Consider the following 24,418-nt stretch of genomic DNA (forward strand, 5'->3'; position numbering starts at 1 on the left):
GCTGAATACTTATCGTCTACAAACAAGAAAGATTTTTGCACACGTCAAATACGTCCGTGACTTTCATCACGATATGGAAGATTCCGACTTTTCTTTGCATACGCAAAACGATATCAGAATATTAAAATCCACGAATTTCCTTACACGTGATAAATGTGTGCCTCGAACGGCGCGTGATAAAATGATGATAGAGGTCATGAACGATCGAGGGTAGCATGAAATGAACTCTAAGTTCTATAACTAAATCGGCACACATGAATCGTTAACGTAACTCAATTGAGAAGAGAGCGTCGAATCGTCTAGAAACACTCGTACTCCTGTTCCAAAAGCGTTAGTGCCAAGAAGGTGCGCTTTGTCGTTCAATTATTATAAATAGAATAATGCTCCCAACCATCCGTTGTATTATCGCGTTGTTAAGTTACTTGTAAAGTCTACCGATTCTTTCGAATATCGTTTTAAGGCTCTTAGTTTCCATATAGTACTATTTTTGCAAGCATTTGTAAAACGTTATCGATGAAATCCAAGATTATCTTATTTTTGGAATCTCGAGCGATATTTAAATCGCTCGAGATTACTCTAAATATATTTTGACATAGTAAAAATAAATTTTAATTCAAATTTCCCGCATAACGCCACTTTTTTAATTGCTAGTTTCCATCTGAACACGGAAGATGGCAGGACGGTTCCTAATCAATACAAATTGATTGTTTGATGCGTATGAAGCTGTTTTAACTTTCCCTACGATAGTGGCGTTGCGTGATATTCTCAATGTTATCATTCATCATATCGATATAATGTGGCGTTTACACTTTGGACACTTTTTGAAGCGACTGTGTTGTGTTTGAATGCGATCTGCGATTTAAACGAAGAAAGATTTCTTGCAAAAGGTACACAATATCATCATATTTTTGTTTGTATTATTCTTTTATACTGAACTTTTCCCCTGCATAGAAATGAAGAATTTGTAGGTTATGTTATTTATTGTATTTACATATATCGCGTAGTATGAAAAATATATAAATCATATGTATATGTTTTTACTTGTATGTTGGAATATATTACTTAATTTTTGTTTAAACATTGTTACAGTTGGTTGGGCGTCGTGGCAAAATGTTCAAGGCTTCGGAGAACCTCCTACAGTAAAGTCACAAATTTTGAACCTTATTAGGTCCATACGAACGGTGGCATGAAGTAATTACATACAAATTATTTTAATTCGTTTGATAATAAATTTAAATATAACACAAATATGTTGTTTGTTGCAGTTCCATTGATATTCCTAAATATCGTAACAATAATTGTGAATAATTGGTGCTTGGGTGAAAGAAACGATTGATGGTGTAAATAAAAGGACAATGAGCTGTGAAAAGTGATGTACATAAACGCAAAATTACATTCTTTTATTTTTACTTTTGTATCGAAGAGTAAAGTATTTTTTATTATATCGTGTTTCAGCATATTTTTGTACTGCAAGTATTTTAAAAGATAGCAGTATTTATATATGTTGTTTCTACCTATATCACTTCTTATTTATTTTTATATTATTTTATAAGCTTCCAATTGTTTAATTATGTTGGATACGTTTTACATATTTTTCTAATCATCGTAGTGAAGACAAAAAATTCTTCATACGATAATGCAGTAATACACAACAAACCTTTTATCATATCAAAATACATATATTTCCATATATACTTAAATATTTATCTAAAATATCATGCATCATTTCGAACTTTTTAGAATATTTCTTTCCACATTATCTAGCAGTTCCTGTTCCATCTGCACTAAACATCTGCTTTTTCCTACACTAAACAGCATCTACTTACTTCATTTTGCCAATGTCTACAAATAAACTTGAAACAACCGTCGAAATTCATATTGCATCATCAACTCTATAAAAGGAAGTTTGTCATGCGACATCAACATGTAACTGTAAGTTGCAATTTAGTTCCATTTTTTTTTATCGACGCCAACAATTGAAAATCTCATACTTCGTTAGGAGAATCGTCAAAGAATTGAATATCTTTTTACTTTTATTTTTTTTTCGAAATTCTATTTACTCAAGACACGTGCTCGGAACTTGTTTCATTTTCTCAATTAGTCATTTACATTTTATTCTTGAAAATACGGGGAAATTCATGGTGAAGAGATATGGCGAACTTCCGCTACAGGACGTCTCTTTCCGTTAAGTGTCTTCGAATGTACTCTCTCACGGGTAATTTAAATCATAAATCAACAGACGAACGTACTGTAAATTATGTTCGACTTGGTGTGAGGTGTAAGTAGTTGGACAGGATGCTCATGTCTGTTTGTCTTCGTATCTTCATAGACGACGCGATGGCGCACGCGGGAAGCCAATGATTTTCTCGTAACTTTCTCCCCTTCTTCGCTTTCTCGGGGTGGAAGTAACATATATACATACACATCTCCGTGCAATCAATAAACAAGTGTCATGTTGACTTTGCATTCTGTCATTAGCTACCAACAACTCAATTTTTGTCACATTTCAGCAACGTGCAACAAATTTCCTAATTTCTTAACTTCTTATTGCCAACTTTAAAATCTTATATCTATCTTTAAAGGATCAATTTATTTTCCTCGAGTTATACCTTGAAATATAGATACATGTCTAAAATAGATTCACTAAACACGGAAAATCGCCACTGAAACGCACATTTGTTTACGTCCGCTTAATCATATATTCAAAACGATAAATAGAATGGTTTAACTATTTCAATTTCCTCCGTTAGATTTAATTTATAGTGTCCATTAATCTTGGACGCCTTCGCGGTCGATTGGAACGGAAATCGTGAGGCGATATAACGACTGGATCACTTCTGGCTGATCTCCTTCACCGTAATAGTCATAGAAGTGATAAACACGTTTGTGCAATCGAATCCCTGCCATTTACACAATTTCTGAGCACGTATGGGCCCATCAAAATTGCACCGCTTTTTTCTCTCGTGCAAGTTCCACAGTTGCAAGTACGACCTGCATTCCCTGGACTCTTTCGTGTAATGCTTGTCCAAGTTACATAACCGACCCTCATCAGAGAATCTCTCTTTCCTTCTTTTTTTAATTTTTTCTTGCGAATGGCTGAAGCTGCTCGATTAGCTGCGCTGATACACGGCAGTGCCTATTCCATTTTTCGTAGAATACAAACTTGTTGCGTAACCTTTCCAACTTGTATGCGCACGTGCGTGCTGAACAACGTGGAATGTATATGTGTGTTCACAAGATACCAGAAACCATTAGAACCGCTAAAGATATAATTTGAAGAAAAGAGGAAGAGGAAAGAGATATTCCTGGAACTTTCTTGATTTCTTCCGTTTTTCTTTGTTTTTCATTTCAAAACCTGTGAGAGAATGTTGTGCAAGTTTGTTATCTATCGATCATAGTTGTTTATGCAACTCATCAACATGTTTATCGACGCAATTGAATAAATAGACTTGAATAAAAATGTAGAGATTTTCTTCGCTCATCAAATACTATATTATGATTACTGTATTTTAGGTATTTTCTATATTTATCTATTGTTACGTCCAGTGACTCAGAATCCATTCCCCGGTCGAGGCGGCCATTAGCTATGCAAATATAATTAGCTGGACCACAATAATCCTAAGGAACTATTATAAAACTAAACATTTATATTTTACCATTAGGGCCCTTAATTGTTATAAAATATATGCAAGTCGAGACGTTCCTTATGATTATTACTGCACAAGGTAAAAATGGGAAGGTCGGGGTTTTTTTCACGTTCAACGTTCCTTTCCACCCACAAGCGACCTCACTAGGCGACCAACACTCAGCAATAGTTTTCCTCTGCGATAACATCGTCACCGAACTTCACTGGTTTCTGCCTTCATTCGGAAAGTGAGGGAAATTGGCGTTACTGTTAATTGGTCAATTTCCATGTTGGTGGTTAGGGAAGGGTGCTAGTCGCCCTTAAAAGAAAGTTCGAGAAGAGGAAGCGTCGTTCGTGAGAAAATAGATTTCTCCTATTTTCTCGTAGTTGGGACGAGGACTGTTTGTCGGTTTGAAGGACTTTAGTTAAACAGATCTTAAGATTTATAGCAGGTCCTCGGGCTAGCTGAACATGTACTGTGGAGACGCGTCGACATCTGGTAATCATCTTACTCGAAGAATAGAGTCTGCGTGTGGCGAGCCACGGGACAGAAATCGTTGAAATGCTTACCGTCGTGCCCCGTCCTAAGTATTTCTTTTAAGGAGAGCTATAGAGTTACTTCATGCCTTTGTTAGACAAAACGTTCATCCCTTGACCGCGGCTACGTTCGGCGACTGGTTGTCGCCTCGAGCCCAAGCTCACTATCATAAACCTCGAACAATCGGAGCGACATTTGTTTAATCTAAATTACGACATTACGGTATTCCCGAGAATCCAAGGAGAGGTTCCGGTGTTTTTCCATCTCCGACATGTATATACATGAAAAAGAGTACTCGATAAATTTCGTCATTTGTTTAGCTATTTCATATTTTTCCTTTGAACAATCAGATGAATATGGAAGATGATAGTTTCACAGTGTATAAAGAAGTTGTTTGGTAGTGTTTGAGCAACGAAGAACATCCTATGAAAGGCTCCAAGCCTTTTCACGCAATATCTCCTCCACGTTTTTACTATTAACGCCTTCCGCTCTCTCGATAGTATTTTTTTTTTTATTGTCCACGATATCTCGCCGACATCAAATATTTATTTTTCTTCTGTAATGTGTTACACGCTCTCTTGCGCAAAATCAGCTCGATTAAACACAACGACGTTAGCAGGAATACGGAGAAATATCCAGCTTGATGATTTAATTTAGCTGTAGCATAGCGTTCGCGACTTATTCTTCATTAAGGCGTGTTTAATTGCACCAGGCTCGCATTGTGTCCGAGACGCTGGCTGATTACTTAATTCTAGCACACGTTACTCAATTGCTAATTACCCGAGCCGCGGAACTCCTGGCGATCCTAAATCGAAATTGTTTCGAAAGCCACAAGAATTTCCTATTTCATGAGAATTTCCATATTATCGATTTAATCATACCGCTTTCAAACAGTGCAATAAGATCATCATAAAAGACAGACATTCCCATTGAACATTATGGATTTCATAAGGCAGGCACATCAGCTCTTCTAATGGAGGAAATTCTAGCGCCTGACTTCAATAAGTCTGTTACGTGTACCGATTGCACAAACAACGAAATCTGAACACGCGTAAGCGATTTCACGAGGCGTATCGCGGCTCGTTGTTCAGCGTCTAAACGTTTCCATTGGCTACGGACTTACGTACGTCGAGTCACAGTTGAAAAATTTCCTGTAAATTTCTGATAACACGGAATACTATCTCGTCGAATTGATTTATAAAATTCGATTGACGTTAATAGTAGAAATTTTCTGATCGGTTATTATTTGTTTTTCAAAAATACATTATCCGAGATAAAATTGAAACCTCGAGACAAAATTTCTGTCAACACAAGATACTATTTCGTCGAATCGTTTGTAAAATTCTAATGACGTTCGTTAGAAATCTTCTAACTGATTATTATTTGCTTCTCAAAGGTACGACATTATTCGGTAATAATTCAAAATCAAGAGTACACTACGTGCGCACGTAGTAGAGTCTCGCTTATTGATAGCGCGCTTATTGATAATAATTCCTCTCTCATTTTCGATAATAGGCGAGAATAGGCAAAATTTAATTAGAATTATCGGAACTTTAATTATTGCACTTACGGAGTTTTATAACAATTATGGATTTTTATCTATTTTCAAGCTGAGCTAACGGTATATGTATAAGAGGATAACAAAGAGATGACGATATTCTTGCGCGCACTTTAACAAGCAACTTGAAACGACTTGGATACTATGGACCAACAGCGATCTAATGAGATTTTCGCTGCTTATACCTTCACGTACGCTATATAAAACCGCCATCAATAAAAATTCACGATTCACGGAAAGAAAGAGAATATAAAGGAGTGCATTTCTGCCGTGTGAAAAACGTTAACGGCGGTGCTGGGTGACCTCGTTAACCGAACACGTGGATTTTCGTGGTAATACCTTTTTCTATCGTGCCTGCATAATTCCACCGTAATGAGTGGCTTTGATGCTTATAATTCCACCGGTATCGCTTCCGATAGCAGAGTTTCCAGCTAACGATACTTCTCTTCGCTTTGACCAAATGTTTCATTCCATCATAATCCTTAACAAAGTCAATGTGGAAATTTCATCAGAGAAGAGAACCTTGAAATTTCTTAATTCCGTAGAAAACAGTATCAATTGTGCGTTACTAAATTCCTACGCGAATAGGTACAGTATCGTAGAAAATATGAGTAGGAGGAGCTTGAGTGAAACTTTGGTTGTTAATGGCATCGATAGTAGATGTGTCGCTATGTTTCCTTTGAGTTTAGTGTTGCAAAAGCACCAAGATTATAGGAATTTAGAGAGGATTATCCGGACAAAGACGACTATATAGAGACAGCCTTAACGTAGAGGAAGGAAATAATAATGACCCGAAAAATAATTATCATTAAATTAAAAATAAAGCAAACAAATTACATCTGTACTTAAAAACTATCTATTTATATCTTAAAAAGGTCTAGTATTTACCGCGTAACCGATAGTTAGACTAAAAAGAAAATTCATAATAATCACTACTCTTGTTGTTGTTACACGAGACAATCTCACCTTAAGATATTTAACCAATTTCATAGCAATAAAAATAATGGTTGGAACGAAAATGTCCTAAAGGATGTAACACAATTGAAGGATATTCAAAGGAATTGTGCGAGCATTTTATGCGGTTAATTTAATCAAGTAGGCGCCGACATAAATCCAGGCGAGCGCATTCTCGCGAATGTCGTGGAAAAAGGAATACTCTCGAGTATTTCAGGCACTATAGGCAAGGGTCTTTTGTGAGCTGCATAATAGTAAAAGCATACTTGATAATTGGCGTCCCTCGATCCACGAAAGACAATGCAAACTCGTGTTTACACACGAACATGTACACAATTCTTTGGCAAAGGAATTTAAGCAAATTTATGCCTGTAAATGATAGTTCACGCGAATTGACGATTCATCGCCTCTCGAGCGCAATTGATATCGTTCCAAGGTAGCCATTGTTGACTCGTTACATTCTCGAAATTTCTCTCCCGATTTTATCGCCTTAGCAATGTGTACGTTGGCAATAATGCACCTTTTTCCAAAAAAACATGTCGTTGGGGGCCAATTAATCTGACGTCATTCAGCTTTGAGACAATTTACGATAAGTGTAGTAGGTGAAATACAATTCAGTAGGGTCGTAAAGCGTTAAGCAAGGTCACTAATTGATCTAACTACAATTAAGGCCGTACGTAAGAGTCTGCCCCAGATTTTAAAAATTTATATCATCGCCAGTGGTTCAACGACGTGTCATAAAGTTGGAGTTTTCAATATAGAAATTACTCGAAAATATTATTCTGTTTTTAAATAAATAAACTTTTTGGAAATAGAATTTTGGGAACAGAAGTAGAACTGCAGAAATAGAAGCAGGATTTCATTCACTTGGACTCTATTTGTTGGAAGGAAGTTTTATTTAATATCCGACTAACTGAACTTTTGTCGATTGAATTCACTTATCTACTATTTTACCCACTCGAGATATTCAGAACGGATGAACACAAGGTGTAATGAAACTGTTCAAACTTTGAATCATCCCTTAAACTCGAAGTGTCTCGTTTAATTCGACAGAGAGCCGGTAAACCGATCTCCGGCCACTTTAATCATCCAACAATTTCACGCTGGGATTCGCTCGAACGCCGCTATCTTTCCCGGTTGACGCGAAATCTCATTCGAAGATGGAAGAACCTTCAACCGTGTGGAACAGCAGTTGTATTTTCGAGCTATCGCGGGGTGACGCAATCGCGAGGAAACACGTCAACGGGAGTCGTAAATTCCCGTTACGATCCTAATGATCGACGCCGCGAGTAGATCGATCCCCTGATTTCCGTTAAGATAATAGGGGTGGTTGAATTAATATAACTCCGTGATTGGTAGGGTTATGATTATATTTTTCTCCAACAGCTTCGTTTAATCACACACAATAGTAACGTCGTTGAGTCTGAAGATTGCCTGGATCTTGCTCAGATTCTGACTGCCAATCTGAGAGAGGAAGGCTCGTGGGTCGTAGTAGATGTGGCGATTGATCAGATCCAACTTTGACTGAATCGAATCAACAGGATCAACCGAAAGACTGAATGAGGAGACGTCGACTGCTTGACTCCGACTGTTTGACTTGGGTGGCTTGCACTGACGACTGACTCGAACGACTGACTGATTCGTACTACTCGAACGACTAACTCGTACTACTACGAACGACTGACTCGTACGTCTACCTGTGTCAATGACGATGGAGGTTTTGAACGAAGTAAGCTGATTCGTTGTTCGTACTTTCCGTTATGAACATGAGGACACAGATCCCCGTTACCATTAGCTAAGACGTTAACGGTTGAAGTTGGGATATGGAAGCATCCTAACGGCATGACTCGTGGGAAAACCCAGATGTTTCTAATCTCTAAATGCCTGATTTTCCCTGTCATATAATTAACAATTTTTCCCGTCATAACTACCAGCTTACTCCGTAATATTTAAGAACGTTCAATAAACCTAAGGACCTTTTAAGTACCCGCTATAAACCGAAAATGCTTGCAGGATTCAAGGTTTCTGCAAGCTAATGAGAATCGGTTTATGGTGGGCCTTAGTTTTATTGAGGGTTCTCTAATGACGTTTGGGTCTGGACGGTCAGACATTAAAGTACGTCGCGCGGACCTTTTCACGCGACGTAACAGCAGTCAAACAGTGTATCAACGGAATGCTAAATCAAAGCTTTCGAAAGTGACTCTTATCGGTATAGTCACAATTTACGATAATGTGTTACGCACAGACAATATAAAAGTTTGTCTCGAATGAAATACGTTCTTCATTAGAAAACAATTTAATAGATAGACTCACGAAAATTCCCACCTGGAACTCGTGAACTGTTTTTCAAAATACACCTAACATTCTTGTATGTTTCTAGTATTTTTCCAATTCATCGTGATATCATTCTTCGCGAATTCATATTGCTCGCATTCTAAAAAAACACTTACCAAAATCCTTACATCTGCAAGGAAACGTGCAATCGAAACGTGTAAATCTCAGCTCTCGCTCATTTTATGATCGCTCTATATTTTTATTCGTGGTGTACGTATACGCGTGAACCTTGAAGCGAGATACAGTTTGGCCAAACGAATTTGACGAGACGCGTCTGGAAAAGGAAAAATAATTTAATAAAAACCGGTTTACTATAAACCCTTTTATAACACGGTTTCAATCACAAGCTGGCCAGATTGGATATCACGTTACAATGGTATTTATTCCCGATGATGACCCGTTACGACGACCGGATCCATACGCGACAAGACAGAGCTAGCACCTCGTAAATCGAAGCCCAAGACATTTAGGATCATATTAAATGAGGCTAAGTGCGATAGCGGCCGTGATAGGATTAAACAAGATATATACAGTGGCCTGGCTATCTAAAGCTTGTGTATAATGTGTGTCCACATTTTTCATGAATTAATACATAATAAAGCGGAGAGACCACTTAGCGTCTCGTAATTTTGGCAAAAGTACATCGTAAACACTGACGAAATATGATTGCATAAAGAACAGAACCTGCTAATTTCGAAAAAAGTTTCGTGTACGTTTTGAGTGGAATTTCAAAACTTTAAGAATGTAATATAGTAGGAAACAACAATAACGAGGACAAAGAATATTTTTTCCAAGCCACTTTTACGTGGAAAAATAAATTTCGATCGTTATTCGATGGTTAAGTATTCGACAATCTGGCGAGCTGTAAGTATTCGCATTAAAAATAACGAGATGAAACTCCAGGAATACGAAGGTACGGGAATGCGTGAAGAAAACGTTCGTTTAATCAATTTACTAGCGTCCATGGCAGCTGTTACTAAAAGCCTGTTGTTCAATCTAGCAACGTGAATGGAAATTACAATTTAAAACGGGTAAAATACTTCTGGACAATCTCTTCCTTTCTCTTTTTCTTTCTTTCTCTTTCTCTCTATCTTTCAACTCACGGCTGCAGTTAATAAAATTCTGCATAGATACAGTTTCTCTGGTTGATGTGATTCACGCTTGGAAATATCGATTTCGTTCGTTCGAGAATATAGCAGTCTTTTTCGTGCGTAAATTGAACTAGGAAGTTTCGTGGACGGTGCTACGTACGTTGGTGGAATATCATTGGCGTCATTAAGCTTCGACTATCGATTTTCAAGTTGGTTGGCGTTGCGACGTCATTCCCCGGGGCATAAAAATTTCGCTTTATCGATTAATACAATCGCGCCTATTTGTTTTAGAAGAGGAACTAATAGAGAATTTTTATTTTTCGAGCTTTTTCTACATTGCAATTTAACTTTGTTACGGTTTAAATTTTGGATAATTGAATTTTATTTTAGCTTCAACCGAGAAAAAAGAACTTTCAACTATATGGAAAAATTATTATAGTATATTGAAACGGGGGCGCGCTTATTGATAATAATTCCTCTCTCACTTTCGATAAATTTTCTAATAATAGAGAAATATAGTTTGGGCGAAGAGCCCTCAAAATAACAGAGCAGAATTCATTTTTGTCGAATGATGGAATATTCGAATCCTTACACACAGAAGAACGGAAAAGTTGTGGATTTAGAATTATCACGATCGTCATGAGGCACACGAGTTAACTTTCAATTAAATAAGCAAACATAGAACTCGATTGGGAAAATAATTTACATCGTTGGTATTAATTCGTCGAATTGATATTTTCAATCTTTCCGGTATCACCTGTACGCAAGTTAATTTCCATGGAAATCTTCACAGCACCACATTTCCTGGATATTTTGATAATTAATTGCTCGTGTATCATTTAAAAAGGCACGTGTAGAATGCGTTGCACGGTACCACGCATGTTACCTAACAAGTTTTAATAAAACCCGGTGAAAATCGATTAATTACTGCGGCGGAAAATTCTGAAAACATTGCATTGCACCGCTCTACTTCGTTTCATGGTTCTCCATACAGGCACAAATGAAATAATCAAACTACGATTCTTTCCAATACCAGCGAAACGATGCACGTGCGTCCCGCTGATGTAACAATACATTGTTATTTCGCAGAGGTTTTCTTATTACGTGGTTCTTTTATACCAGATACAATACCCGCGAGTTGTAAAATTATTTCAAAGACGCGAGTTATGAAAATTGAATTGGATTGTACGTGGTTGGTATGGATGAGAGCAGATTGCGAGAAAAAACTCGGATTTCCTATCAAGAACCGCACAAGATTAGCAACGTTTTAACGACTTCCGATGATGGATTTCGATTTCGTAGAAGAAGAATCGTGAAATCGCATGGGGGCTACTAATTGGGGCGTTGGCAAAATAATCATGCATCGGACACATGGTCGAATCGAAGCAACGTTATTCGTTTCATTTGCACTTGCTAAATTTGTAAATAATTGCTAGTTGCGGACAACCGGTCAAATCGATTAGTAAAATCCTTGATTCCTTTCTTCCTGTTAAAATAGTTAAAAATAGTACTGTTTTAAATATTATATTAAGTGTAAACGCGCGAAGTAAACGGTCAGTAACCATGGAGATTGGAAACATGAATAGAGATGAAACAGAAAAGAAATAGTCTTATTTTTCCAGCGACTGTATAATTCCAAATCATCAGAGAAGATTACACTTTTCAATCAATATTCGATTAAAAGAGAGTTCATTTTGAAGACTTATTCACAATCGAGTTTATTGCTCGCCGCATTATTGTTCTTGTCGAGTAAAATAAAAGTAAATAAGATGCGGAAGAACGCGATGCGGAAGCAATTTTCTTCCATACAGAATAATTTAGCAACCTAATGCTATTAGCCAATTGACAAGCTGCAAATTGTACATGTATTTTTTACAATTTCACAGTTTTACGCGATATAAGATAATTGCATAACATGCAATTTCCAAAATTTACATTTAAAATTATAATTTATTATTATCGATCACTTGTAAAGTATCATTAGTTCAATCGTGCAAGGTGGACAGTTCCTATTACCCAAACTAATAAAAAGAAATAGAGAGGATTAGCTGGTGAACCTTTTTCATTGGAACTGCTCGATTATCCGAAATCCCATGGTCCCTACTCGGACAAGTGAGATTCCACTGCATTACCTATCTTTATAGTCGGACGATATGCGTGTGCAACAAAATTTCCTATCTGTGGTCGGCAGAATATATGAAGATAAGAGCAGCATGGGAGAACCGAGATTATTTTACAGACTCGGTTTCTATGAAATTGCAGTATAAGAAAGAAAAGGAGAAGGTAATCCAGTCTTCGAGTATTTACAGTCTTCGTGTGTCCACTCTCCCTTGGGTACAAAGAATCCTCTGTTTCATTGCTAAACGGCACTGTCAGCGCTTTTGTCCTCCGTCTGACTAATATCGGTTTCTACTACTAATCTCATCCAGCTTCGCCGATATCCATTGTACTGGAACCTATCCTTTGAACTAGTCCCCTGAATTCTGATCTCTTGTTATTCATCGTATTAGGATAATTGTAATAAATGGGTAAAATGATTACAGTGTGTATCAAATTTAACAAATTGAATTCTTCCGTCATCATCTGAGAGAACTGTGATCGCCATATCACTTGGAACGTTTCAAAACTCTGAACTCGTGCAAGTTTTTCTGGAGCTTAATAATTCTGTCGAATGAATGGTGCTTCTTTGACCGGACTGATTATAATTACGGTGGCACAGCTGGTTTTAATATTCTATATTTTAATTCGCTTATTTGGAGCTTGATTGAAGAAAAACTCCGGAAATTCTGGGATTTCGAATACAATTTTCGAATACAATTTGTCATCAGGTAACCTATTTATATCTCTCAGATACGTAATTCAAAATTGTAATATAAAATAATTTTTATTCAAATGACTGTAGCTTCTTTTTTTAATCGCGAGTAAAAAAAACGAGACTGGCCTGTAAAACTATTTCTCAATGATTTTATGGCACAAAATCGTTGACACAGACGTTTTATATGTATCTTAAAAGATCATATATTTAAGGATAAAAATGTTGAGTAATTCGTGACAACACAACGTCCGAATATTTTGAATATTATATCGAAAAAAGAGAGGTTTACGGGAAATTGAGAAAGATGTTGGTCCTTTTAAACTGAAAAATATCACGATATTTGGCCGTCAAGCGTCAACGCCGTTCATCGCACGCAAGTGCAATTTTTTCAATCCATCAATCCTTTCTCGATTGACGCGTTCACTGTAAAGCTAGATGATAAAATGGAGTTCCGAGGACGTTAAACAAACTTAATCCCAGTAAGACGATGATATCTTCTCGAAAGAATCACAAAAGACACGGAGATACCATGCCGTTAAAAAAAACAATTTGGTTTGAGGAAATATGTCGATAGGCTTAAAGTTGAACTAACCTAAGCTTCTTAACCCCTCTTACGAGCTTGACTATGCTACACCATAACGAATAGAAGGATTAGTTAGGTTTGCTCGACTTTTTCTTTGTATTCGTCGGACAACGAACTAGTATGTAATATGTAATATATATAGAAACATCTTGGCAGTATGTTTTTCGAGAAATCGAATAAGCCGCCCCAATAATTCTGTCTGGTTATCCCTCAGCAAATATCATTTCTATCGTCGATAAATTAATTTTAAACGTCTCATTTTCTCAACCAGTTTATCAAAATTTGATGGACATCATTGACATTGTAGAATCTTTAAGCGAAAATAGAAAGCTCGAAACATAATGAAACGTGTGGGAGAATGGCATATTGAATTAAATTTCTTATTACAGTGGTATTTACGTACCTTTAACAATGGACGAGGGAAACGCGAGCGAAATGAGTTTACGGTTTAGCATCGTGACGGGGGTAAATTAAAAACGCCATCTCTACATCCGAGGAAGTTACATTACAACAAAAGTTACAAGCAAATTCTACGCTTTCTGGCTTAATTAATACATTCTAGATTGTACAAAGAGCTAACTAGAAAGTCACGTGAATACGGAACACTGGTTTTTCGTTTAATTAAAGCGTCTCGAAAAGCTCGTTCGAAGAATCGAGTTAAGTGTTAAGAACTCGGATTAAATAGTTAATGACACAGTTTAATCAATTGTTATTTACTTTGTGAACACGAACGTTTTGATAACAAGCGGCTTGTTAGTTGATATTTAACGAATCTAGAAATGCATTTTAATTTGTAGTACATCTGTCACATCTCGGCAGTGCCTTAAACATTCTTTCCAAACGAGATTTCTTTGAATTCGAAAAATCGTTACTTTCACTAAAATTCTACCGTTATATTAAAGCGTTTCCTTTTGATCATCAAGTAGCGTAAAAGTTAGAAAATCACCAAAAAAGCATTTATCATATTTTTCCTATGTAACATTTAACAAACTTCGTTCGGAATATATATGTAATATCGTGGACAAAAGGCCTAAGATATCGGCCGAACCGTAAACAAAGTCGCGAAAGCCGCGGCATCGTCGGGTACATCAATGCGGTCCTTTCAAGTGGATAGTTTCGCGGAAAGGGGCTGCGTGACCCTGGTCACGGGCGTTTCGGGACACGTGTCCGATAGGACGAGAAAAGACACAGAAACGCTAAAGGCAGTGTTAGTTGAGAAGCCGGAGAGAACGGATGCAAAAAGCGTGCAGTTTGAGTGAGAAGCGAGAGCGAGCGAGTGTAGAAGCCGGAGAGTGTGAATCGGGAAGTCGAAAGCCGCGTATGAAAATAAGACGTACGACAGCATTGTAATCATTTCGTTGCTTCGAATATTATTTATTAAATCAAAACATCATTACCCATAATAATCCATCATTACCCAACATAAAGACCCATTTAGATACTACATATATGTATCGTTATATAGTCCACAACTATTGTTTACTAAATTATTAACCGTAAAAATAAATTTCTCGCGATTACTGAAAGAACAGTTTTAGATAAGAAACTGAATCATCAGCGATGTTTGCGTAATTAGTGTGACGGTAAGGTTGACTTTCGTCTTTCTTGAGGGTGGCCCCCATAAAAATATCGAACTGAAACCTCCGGTAGTCTTAAAGCTATTTTCACCAGGCTATGAGTAAACATCGAGCGGGAGGATCGTAAAGTTGAGAAAGTGGCTGCTTTTGACCGTCGGCGGCGTTGATCCACCCTCTATAACTGCCAATAGAGGGTTGCGCATTGCCACCAGTGTACGTTCTGTTGTTTAGACTGCGGTATTATTCCAGAGAACATTTATGTGGTTAGTACGCCACAAAATTTAGATATTCGGCGCAGTACCGAGATTGCATGTCAATATGACGTTTCAATATCTCCATTAAGTAATTAAATGAAGCCTGCCGGCGAAATATAAATTAACATCTTTAATAGGCAATATACGCTATTGTACGGAACCATTTGAATTGCCATGTGCACTTGCGGTAATGGTATACCAATTTTTCCAAAATGTATAAATTAATGGCAAATCAATGACTAGAGACGGTGATTAGTGTGTTCTCGTGAAATTGGAAGATTATAAACGCAAATAATCTGTTAACGAGGATCGCGTATAGAATTAGATGAAACTCGTATTAAAGGAATCAGGATGAAAAAATATATAATACAAAGAAATGAACCAAAGTTGAAATTAATCAATATTCTTTAAAAAATGCGTCGTTGTAAATTTACGAAATTTGTCTACGAAGAATTATGAATTGATCGCTTGGCTCTTCTGATAGTTCTGACGTTATAGAAATAAAAAATAATCTTCTTCTCAGATAAAGTACACTATCACGTTGACATACTTCCGGATTTTGGATAATTCTGCTGGAAACAGCGTTAATAATCTTCGCGTGAGTTTAGAAGTACCTCCTTTATCTGACTCGTAGTTTACGAGCGGTTTGAAGATAAAGAACTTTTTAAAGTATGTTTTATTGCATTAATCGCTTGAAAACCATGCTGATGAACTCCGTAAATTGAAAAGCAGAGAAAAATAACGATATTACGTACATTTTTTAAACTTGAACTATGTAATTGTCTATACCAGCAGCTTTGATAAATAAACTTAAGGATATCAGTCAGTTGACTAATTGTAAAATTGCAAATTATTGCGCGAGAAAGCTGAGATAATAAAATTGAAATGCTTTACTTTACTGAAATCATAGCAAATCTCTTGATCGTAATTTTTATGGACGAATTGCATCCTAATTGATTGAACGTTGGAACATTTTTAAGCTTTTATTATTTTAAGGTATATTAAAATACATTAGATGGAGATGATCGGACAAAAGGTATTTTACACGATTCGATCAAATAGTTGCATTAGTATTCATCGTCAATATCCGCCAGTAAAAGCGACACGAAATCATAGTGAATCCTTTAGTAAGACGTGTCCCAAGATCCGTCGCGTTCCTTTGCTCTTTCAAAGTTTATTTCCTGGTGGATCTCCGTCGTGTTCGTTTGAGAAACGTGCCTCAGCTTTCGATAAAATAAAGGCGGGGAACCGTGCGGATAGTTCCTTAGGAAATTGAAGAGAGTACCGACTGTTCCTGGCAATCTCTAAACATTCCCTTGACTACTAAACATTCCCTAATCCGTTTCCTACTTCCAAAGAAGAATAAAAACTTCGAACAAAACGAACTGTTGTTTGAGAAAGAAAGAGTATAATACTCCAATTACCCACCTATAAAACCCTACTTTGGGCTACTGAAACAAAGAGGATGAATAAAAAGAACAAAGCAGCGTAAGGAAAACAAAGCACGTATTGTTTCGAACTGACAAATAAAATCCAACGCTGCGCGCCGGTGTGATGAATTGGTGCTCTTGAAGCTTAAATACCGAACAGTTTGGAATTTATTTGATAGGTACATTCGTGTCATTTACATTCCATCTATTGTAGAGGATACCAAACTTCGAGCGTCCAATATTTGTTCCCACCGCTGAACACCGTATTCTGCATATTTCAATCGTGTTACGGTAGCGAGTTAGAGAGAACCAGAGAACTCCTGGCCTCTTCAAGATGTTCGATACACCGATACAACGGAACGAGATATTCAATTATAGGAAGAACACTTGGTGCACGATTGTAGAACAAGATTGAAGCGTGGTGGCCGATTATTTTCGTGAAAACAACCTACCGTTTGTTCCAAGTGTTCGTTCCAAGTATTCGTTCCAACTGTTCCTTCTGAACGTTCCTTCCCCTCATTCGTGCGAAACGTTTGTCCCAAAGTGTTGGTTCGAAAGGTTCGTCCTACACCCGACAGATCCATTTTTCGTCGTTGATATCATGCCGTCTCATCGTTCTAGGCGACGGGGAGAGAGAGAGAGAAAGAGAAAAAAGGCAACGGGATAAAATAACGTTCCCAAAGGATGGAAACATGGGATAACCAAGCCTCGCCTGGTAGCTTTTATTCGAATGGCAACCTTTCTAGACGTTTTTTTACACTCGCCCGGTCGTTTTGATTGCGTATTCTTCGTCGGTCGGTTGGTATTTGCTATTCGACGAAGAGGAGGGAAATAGTCGAGTGGTGAACCAAGAAATTTTAATATCACGTTCAACGCTCGGATTTCCGACGTTTTCGTATTAAAACGACCGGAACAGATTGCAATCACGCCGACGGCTACTCGGCAATTAGAGAGAAAACAGGCCAGAGACGACTGTTTAAAGTTGGATAATCGAGAAACGAAATATATGGGAAGAAAGTTGGTTATTCGGCCAAAGGAAAATTAATGTACAATGGATGGAAGGAAACGAAAGAACGTAACGATATATTCCTGAAAAGGTTGACAACAGCAGGTGTTATGGCGGAGCTTCGTGGAACGACGTTCATGTTTCTGAAGTGGAATAATAAACGCGATTTTTCCAATTGGATCCTTCCATATTTTGGACGCTTTATGGATTTTCGATGAATAATTCGTTGACAAGGCGAGGTAAGTTTATAAATCATTTTTGGAAATTCGTGACGATGACACGGGCCAACAAGAAGGGGAAAAGTGTATCTGGTTGTGAAAGATCGCCTTGTTCACCCGTTGTTGAACGCGTGAAACACTGCGAGCCAACGATGAATTACTACGAAGTGTTTTGCAGTGTGTAGTTTCTGTTCGTTAAACTGTTCGATCATGCGGAAATATCCATCGGCTTCGAATTCGATGCAAATTTAATCGTTGAAATATTTTCTGTAGGATACAAAGGTGATTTGACGTTTTATCGAAAATCGAAGAGCTGCAACGAATATTGCCCGTGCCTTTCTTCTCTCAGGAAAACAATGGATTGTTCGAGCGTTTCTAATTTCTCTTCGATACATTCCACATTTTTTTAAACAGAGTATTCATTAGAATACCCAATTCTTATAAATATATTTGGAATTAAATCGTAGAAAAATGATGTTTAATTAAACGATGAAGTTATTACAAAAGACTTCGTAACATTAGTAACAGTTGTTTGACTATAAGTCAAGATATAGATCATTCTGTATAATCTCGATTGCACTATATCGTGGGTTTAGCTTCTAACTCATAAAATGCATTATAATCTAAAAAATGAAACGATAGAGTGTCCAGAAATGAAAAATTTTCTTCAAAAGCACGATTCTTCTTTGTGTTGATTAATAATAGAATTAAAAAAAAAATTGGCAAGCATTTTGTTTGCCATGTACCTTACAATTCCAACGAATATGATAAAAATAATGTTTTTAATCTTTTTGGACATCTCATCTTGCCAAATGTTGTATCATAAGGTTTGTATCACTTCGAACCAGTCAGTGATTATGTTAGTTGATAAATCTTTTCCGCGACCATTTGCTGGGAACGTTGCACAACACAAAGACGTGAATGCAAACGTCAAAGCCAAACAAACGAGTCGCGCCTTGCAGAAGTTTCGTGTCTGAACAAACACGACAATCTCCTGCGGGAATGTGCAGGTTCGCGTAATACGTCTATTAATCGTTCAGTTAAGTCATCTTCATTCATTCGTTAGAAACAACTGTCGCAATTTGGAAACGTAGTACTCGAAATGTTTCCTCTTAAGAGTAGAACAAACGATGCAACAATCATATTATAACTTGTATATGATTTTTCTTTGCATTCGACTGCGGTGGAATTTAAACAAATTTAAAGCAAAGCGTAATTGCAAGATGCTGACTTCAAAAGAGAAAGTTTGACGTTAGTATGATACACCAAGCTTATTACACCTGTACGGTTCTTTTTCAAATGCGATAACGATGAAAATTTGTAAACTTTGTAATAACATTCGATGCACGATAGTAATAAAATTAGATTCATAGGAGAAATGTTTAATGCTACAGTTGTGCATCAACCTTATTGCGCCATATACGATCCCTTTTTGCAATCCAATAAAATTTTCCAAAAATTTGATACAAAGCGTACTAGTAATAAAATTAGCCTTAAAAAATGGGTACCATAACGCAATAAAATTCAATATGACAAAAATGATAAAACAACAGGTTCCAGATTTTTTATTTTTACAATTATTAAAATTGCATATTTCTCAGTGATAGAGAGATAACTAACCGCTTTGTAATGCTTTCGAAATTCTAATCGCTTCGGCAAACTTCCATCAGATCGGCGCTTCAACTATTCGACATCATAAATTCAGCCTTCGTCTGCAGCTATCGTCGATAGCTGCATACCTGCAATCCTATTATCGAACTTCTCATCAAAAAATCATTAGTATCGCTTATCCAACGAACCAACGATTGGAAACAAAATGGTCGAAAGATCAAAGTCGTGGGAGAAGCAACTTAATTCGAAGTTGACAGTCGTAATAGCTAGTTATCGAATTCGAGAGTTCAAATAGGCTTTAATCGAGCGATTTTCTCCCACGTATCGAGCTGATGATCCGGAAGAACATAAAGCCAACTATTGGATACCAGTTTCCACCAAAATCGATTCTGTCGAAGCATCTAGATAGCTGTAACCGATGAACTTTGCCTTTCATATTGTTCCACTCTTAATACCAATCGAGAGTCTCATATTACTATTGATTTGATGAACTGTGTAACCATGTCTCGTGACGTGTACAAAGATTTTGATTCAGACAAAGGTTTGTAACAGCTAGATTTAATTAAGAAACAAATAATTTGAAAAGTAATCAGCATACAATTGTATTATATCAGAAAATCTTGTGATGAAAGTTTTGTCGAAGCGAAGAATATTGTTATTGACCTAAATTAGTAAATTTGCAGCACTTTGAATAACTAAAATAATCGAGAGTTTCGTAGTAATGAATTAGTATATTAAAAATAAACCAGAGAACAGAGGATTAATTGTTTTAGTAACGAGTTCTAACAATGAACAAACAACAGTTGAGAATATTTAATCTGCAAAACAGTGCCAAAGTAGTCGAAGTTCGAAGCGTCCAACTTTAAAGTTGTATCTTTAAAGTCGTTACTTTATATCGTCATTTATATCGTTGAAATTTCCAGAAAAGTAACAGCAACGAATTTACAAAACGATGAGTAATTAACTTTTCAAATTGTAAATTTTCTTTCAACCATCCAATTATTGAATTTCTAATGTTGTAATCTTCAATTAGAATGTTGCATCCAAATTCTTCACGATAAAATAACCTACTAATTCCTTTAATTCTTGTACGCAGCACGATGTAATTAGATGAAACTTACACCCTTAGTCTATGTTAATTGGTGTCGTCCTTTGAAGATACGATCGTCGTCGTTCCTGACATCGTTAATCTCATTCGACAGCGTCCCTTTAACATTTCTCGGGAACAACCAAAGAACACGAATGATTACATCACCGATCAGACATGAAATGAAAAATATGCTTCTAATTAACGTTGTTCATAACAAATAATATTTTTTCTCCTCATATTTTTAATCGTCGTACGAATCGCTACAGCCGATGAAACTCAATTTCTCCTCGCTGCTCGATGATTTTTATCGCTACTCAGAATGAAAAATCTATGTAATATGAATCGAACAGTCCGCGCTATAATTTATTCTACGATATAATTTATCCTGCGATTTACCATTCTGTTCTACGAAGACTCATGGAGTTTAATAAATCTTATTTTAAAGGAGAGAAGCAACTGTAAATCGGAAAAGGACGATGGAATGGTTTTCCACGTCTCGTTATTTCGTTCTAGAAAGATTCGTGGATAAAAAGAAATTAATAAATCCCATTCTAAAGAAGGGACGAAGGCATACATCGAAAGAGAACGGTGAAGTGCTTTTTTTTTATCATGCATCCCGAACTTTATTCGAGTTTCAAATACATACTACAGCGAAGTTCGCTCGGTAGGATTACAATGGATCGTATAAGCTTCGAAAAAGACGACCAAGTTGACGTTTTCTGATTGATAAATCAGCTCTTTTTTTCTTTTTCGCGGCGAAAGCGTTTCGACGGAGAATTATGGTGATCCAAGATACGCTTTGCTGTGAAAATCTTTAGATCTCGCCTACTCTCCGTGAAAATCTCTTTTAAATATAAATGAGACTCAGCTTTATTCCAACAGGGTTCCTTCGAAAATTGGAAGAAGATTGATCAAAAACCATATTTCCACAAAAGTCTTTCGACTCTGACGAAACTACAACATCACTCGTGTAACATTAATCTATCAAATTCAGGTTTAATGGTAATGTTTAAAGGGGAAGAAAGAAATCCACGTTTAAATTAGTTGCTAGACTGTCGATCGATTTGCATTTCCATCGTAATTCGAAGTACATCGCGGCAACTTCATTGAGGGAACGTTTCGATATCTTCGTCAAATCCGGTAGCAAGCTGGAGCTTAAGCTGACGCGAAATATTTATAACTTTTCGATCACGTACGAAAAACTACTCGACTATATCTCTATTTTATCCAACGAATTCCCTTTGTTCGGATCGAATTACGTATATTTACGCATCTCTCCTATGCTGTCACTTCCATGACAATGTTTATTAACCTCGACCCATAGAATTATTTTCCCCCCACGTTGTATTGTGTCACCATATTCCATGTTCCGTAATTCGAATTTCAGAAAAAACACGTTCATTTCTTTTTATAAAAGCAATCTTTACAACAGCGCCAGTTTGCATTGTTAAATACAAATATTTCCATATATGTACAATCGCATGGCGAAATTTGATTTACGAAATTAATATCGAAATAAATTGATATCGAAATAATTTTAGCGACAAGCGTATTAATTGTTTATGTACAGGGTGTCCTAAAATTCAATAACCAAACGTTTCTAGCGCATTATGTTGTAATACGATATGTTTACAATCAAGGAAAAAATATTTATTTGACTGAAAAGTTGTAATAAAAGTCACGGAATGGACTTGCGATTACTGTGCTATAAAATGAGAATAGTTTTATAATCACTAGTCAGACTATTAGACTATTTGTTTGGTGTAGATACTCCATCTCAAAATGTTCACCGTTCGATACCAACCTAATAACGATAAAAGATTAAATTTATTTCCTCGTAAAACTCATTTTAATCGTGCTTCATTTCAATGTATCAATCAACTCTCTGTATTAATTCAAAACACGTGTATCAATATTTGTTCGATGTACCTTTCTTTTTAATATAAAAGTGCATATTAAAGGTCAAAGTATTTTCCACTTCGTGTTTCGTATTTTTATTATACCTTTTTAATAAAGCTTCCAACAACCTGGATTTATATTATACCACATTTTTTGCTTGATTATAGCTGCAGAATTAATTTGCGAAAGTAGTGAAAAAAATGTCTGTTAGATCCTAAGACGGATCTGCCTTTTTTCTATAAAAAAAGTAAAATTGACGGAGTTCCGAACGATCCATAACTGATGAGGAATTAACTTATCGAGTACGGCGTGGTAAAGGATCAACAAACGAACTTTCTGATAAATCATCAACATTCTGCACAATTCCATTTCGCAACTTTGTGTGTTTTAGTTATCCGATCAACATCATAGCAAACGAAAGTACACTGTCTAAGTGCGAACGAAAAAAGTTTCTCCTCTTCGTGGCCATTAATCATTTTGCAGACAGAGAATGGATTAATCATCGAGGGTAAATTAAACAAGATACTCTTTTTCTGTCCAGAAACCTTTATCTCGCGATCTAACGTCGATATCCTTGGACTTGCTCAAAAATCGAGACGACAGACGTCGTGGAGAGACGAAATAAAACGAAAGAAGAACGCGTTGAATTAGACAAAGAGGAGTAACACGTAGGGAAAATCGGACTGTATTGTAGCGATGCTTCCTCATAGACGTCATGTACCGGTGAACTACATATCCAGGAACATGAAATACGTGGACACAGATACGTGGTTACCTCCGTGAACGAAATTTTTATCAGTAGAAACTTTTTACCAACAGTTTCCCTTACCTGTGAATAATACAGTTTACGATTTTTGGACTGTGACCACGTACAGTAATTTGGCTGTTATAATTACTATATATTATACGTATATACACATTTCGCGTGTATGAGATAAATTTTGTTGGTCGTGCATATTATCACTAGATACTAAGTACTCGTAAAATTTCATTCGTTTTATTATCAAACTTGTCATTGTTATGCGAGAGTATTTATCTATACTGGTACTTTGTAAGTTGTAAAATTTCCCTCGTAATATTAATAATAGCTAGAGGACCCTGTAACATCTAGTGGAATAACGAGAAACAAGATAAGTCGTTGAAAAAGTATATTGTCCTAAATCATGTCCAACTAGATCTTCATTTGAATACATGACATTTCGTATGCTTTAAACTAGTAGAAAAAGAGCAACAAAATTTCGAAAGTTTTAGTTCGATAACCAAAGGATGAAAATGTCTGGACGAAAATATTGGAGATTCGCTCGCGTCAAAAATTCAATAAATTACCATCCGGAATTCGGCTGTTTGTGCCAAGTGAAATTTTCAACGACCTGAAAGTCAGCACGTTCCATAGCGAGAAGAATCCTAAAGACGTCGGATCGTGAGAACGTTGATTCTCTCTGGACGAACGGAATTCCGAACTGCCATAAATCCTCAGAATCTTCTCTCGTGAATTTTCGCTGGAACTCATTCAACCGTTTTAATCACTCAACCGCAATTGTCGTGGCGAGAATGATGACTCTTGCGGTCACAGGATGAATCATTCATGTTCCTGCTAAAAAAAACTTTCTTATCGAAGCTATAGATTCGAACGTCACGCGACAACCCTGGCAAGCCGTAACATTTCGAAACTGGACCAGCTTGAACGACAAGGTAACGCTGAAATAAATTAAATCGCGATAATTAAGGCGCAACGTTAAAACAAAAATCGGAATGTAAAAGGACGGCTGGTTGGAAATGACGTTCCTTCGAGGAGTGGCTTTCGCTTTTATTGTTCGAATCCACGGATTCGCGTA

At 36.7% G+C, this 24,418-nt stretch overlaps 1 protein-coding gene and 1 long non-coding RNA gene across 2 annotated transcripts in view; one reads left to right on the forward strand and one right to left on the reverse strand.

Moving 5' to 3' along the window:
• LOC126927529 (6-phosphofructo-2-kinase/fructose-2,6-bisphosphatase-like) overlaps positions 1-24,418 on the reverse strand; it is a 129,539-nt gene that overhangs the window by 37,499 nt on the left and 67,622 nt on the right. The window lies entirely within an intron of this gene.
• LOC126927534 (uncharacterized) lies at positions 759-3,841 on the forward strand. The gene is made up of 4 exons (XR_007715569.1): positions 759-887; positions 1,090-1,191; positions 1,266-1,932; positions 3,514-3,841. It is a non-coding gene; the product is annotated as an uncharacterized LOC126927534 (long non-coding RNA).

This window comes from Bombus affinis, unplaced genomic scaffold, assembly GCF_024516045.1.
Source record: "Bombus affinis isolate iyBomAffi1 unplaced genomic scaffold, iyBomAffi1.2 ctg00000128.1, whole genome shotgun sequence".
Classification (NCBI taxonomy): Eukaryota; Metazoa; Arthropoda; class Insecta; order Hymenoptera; family Apidae; genus Bombus; species Bombus affinis.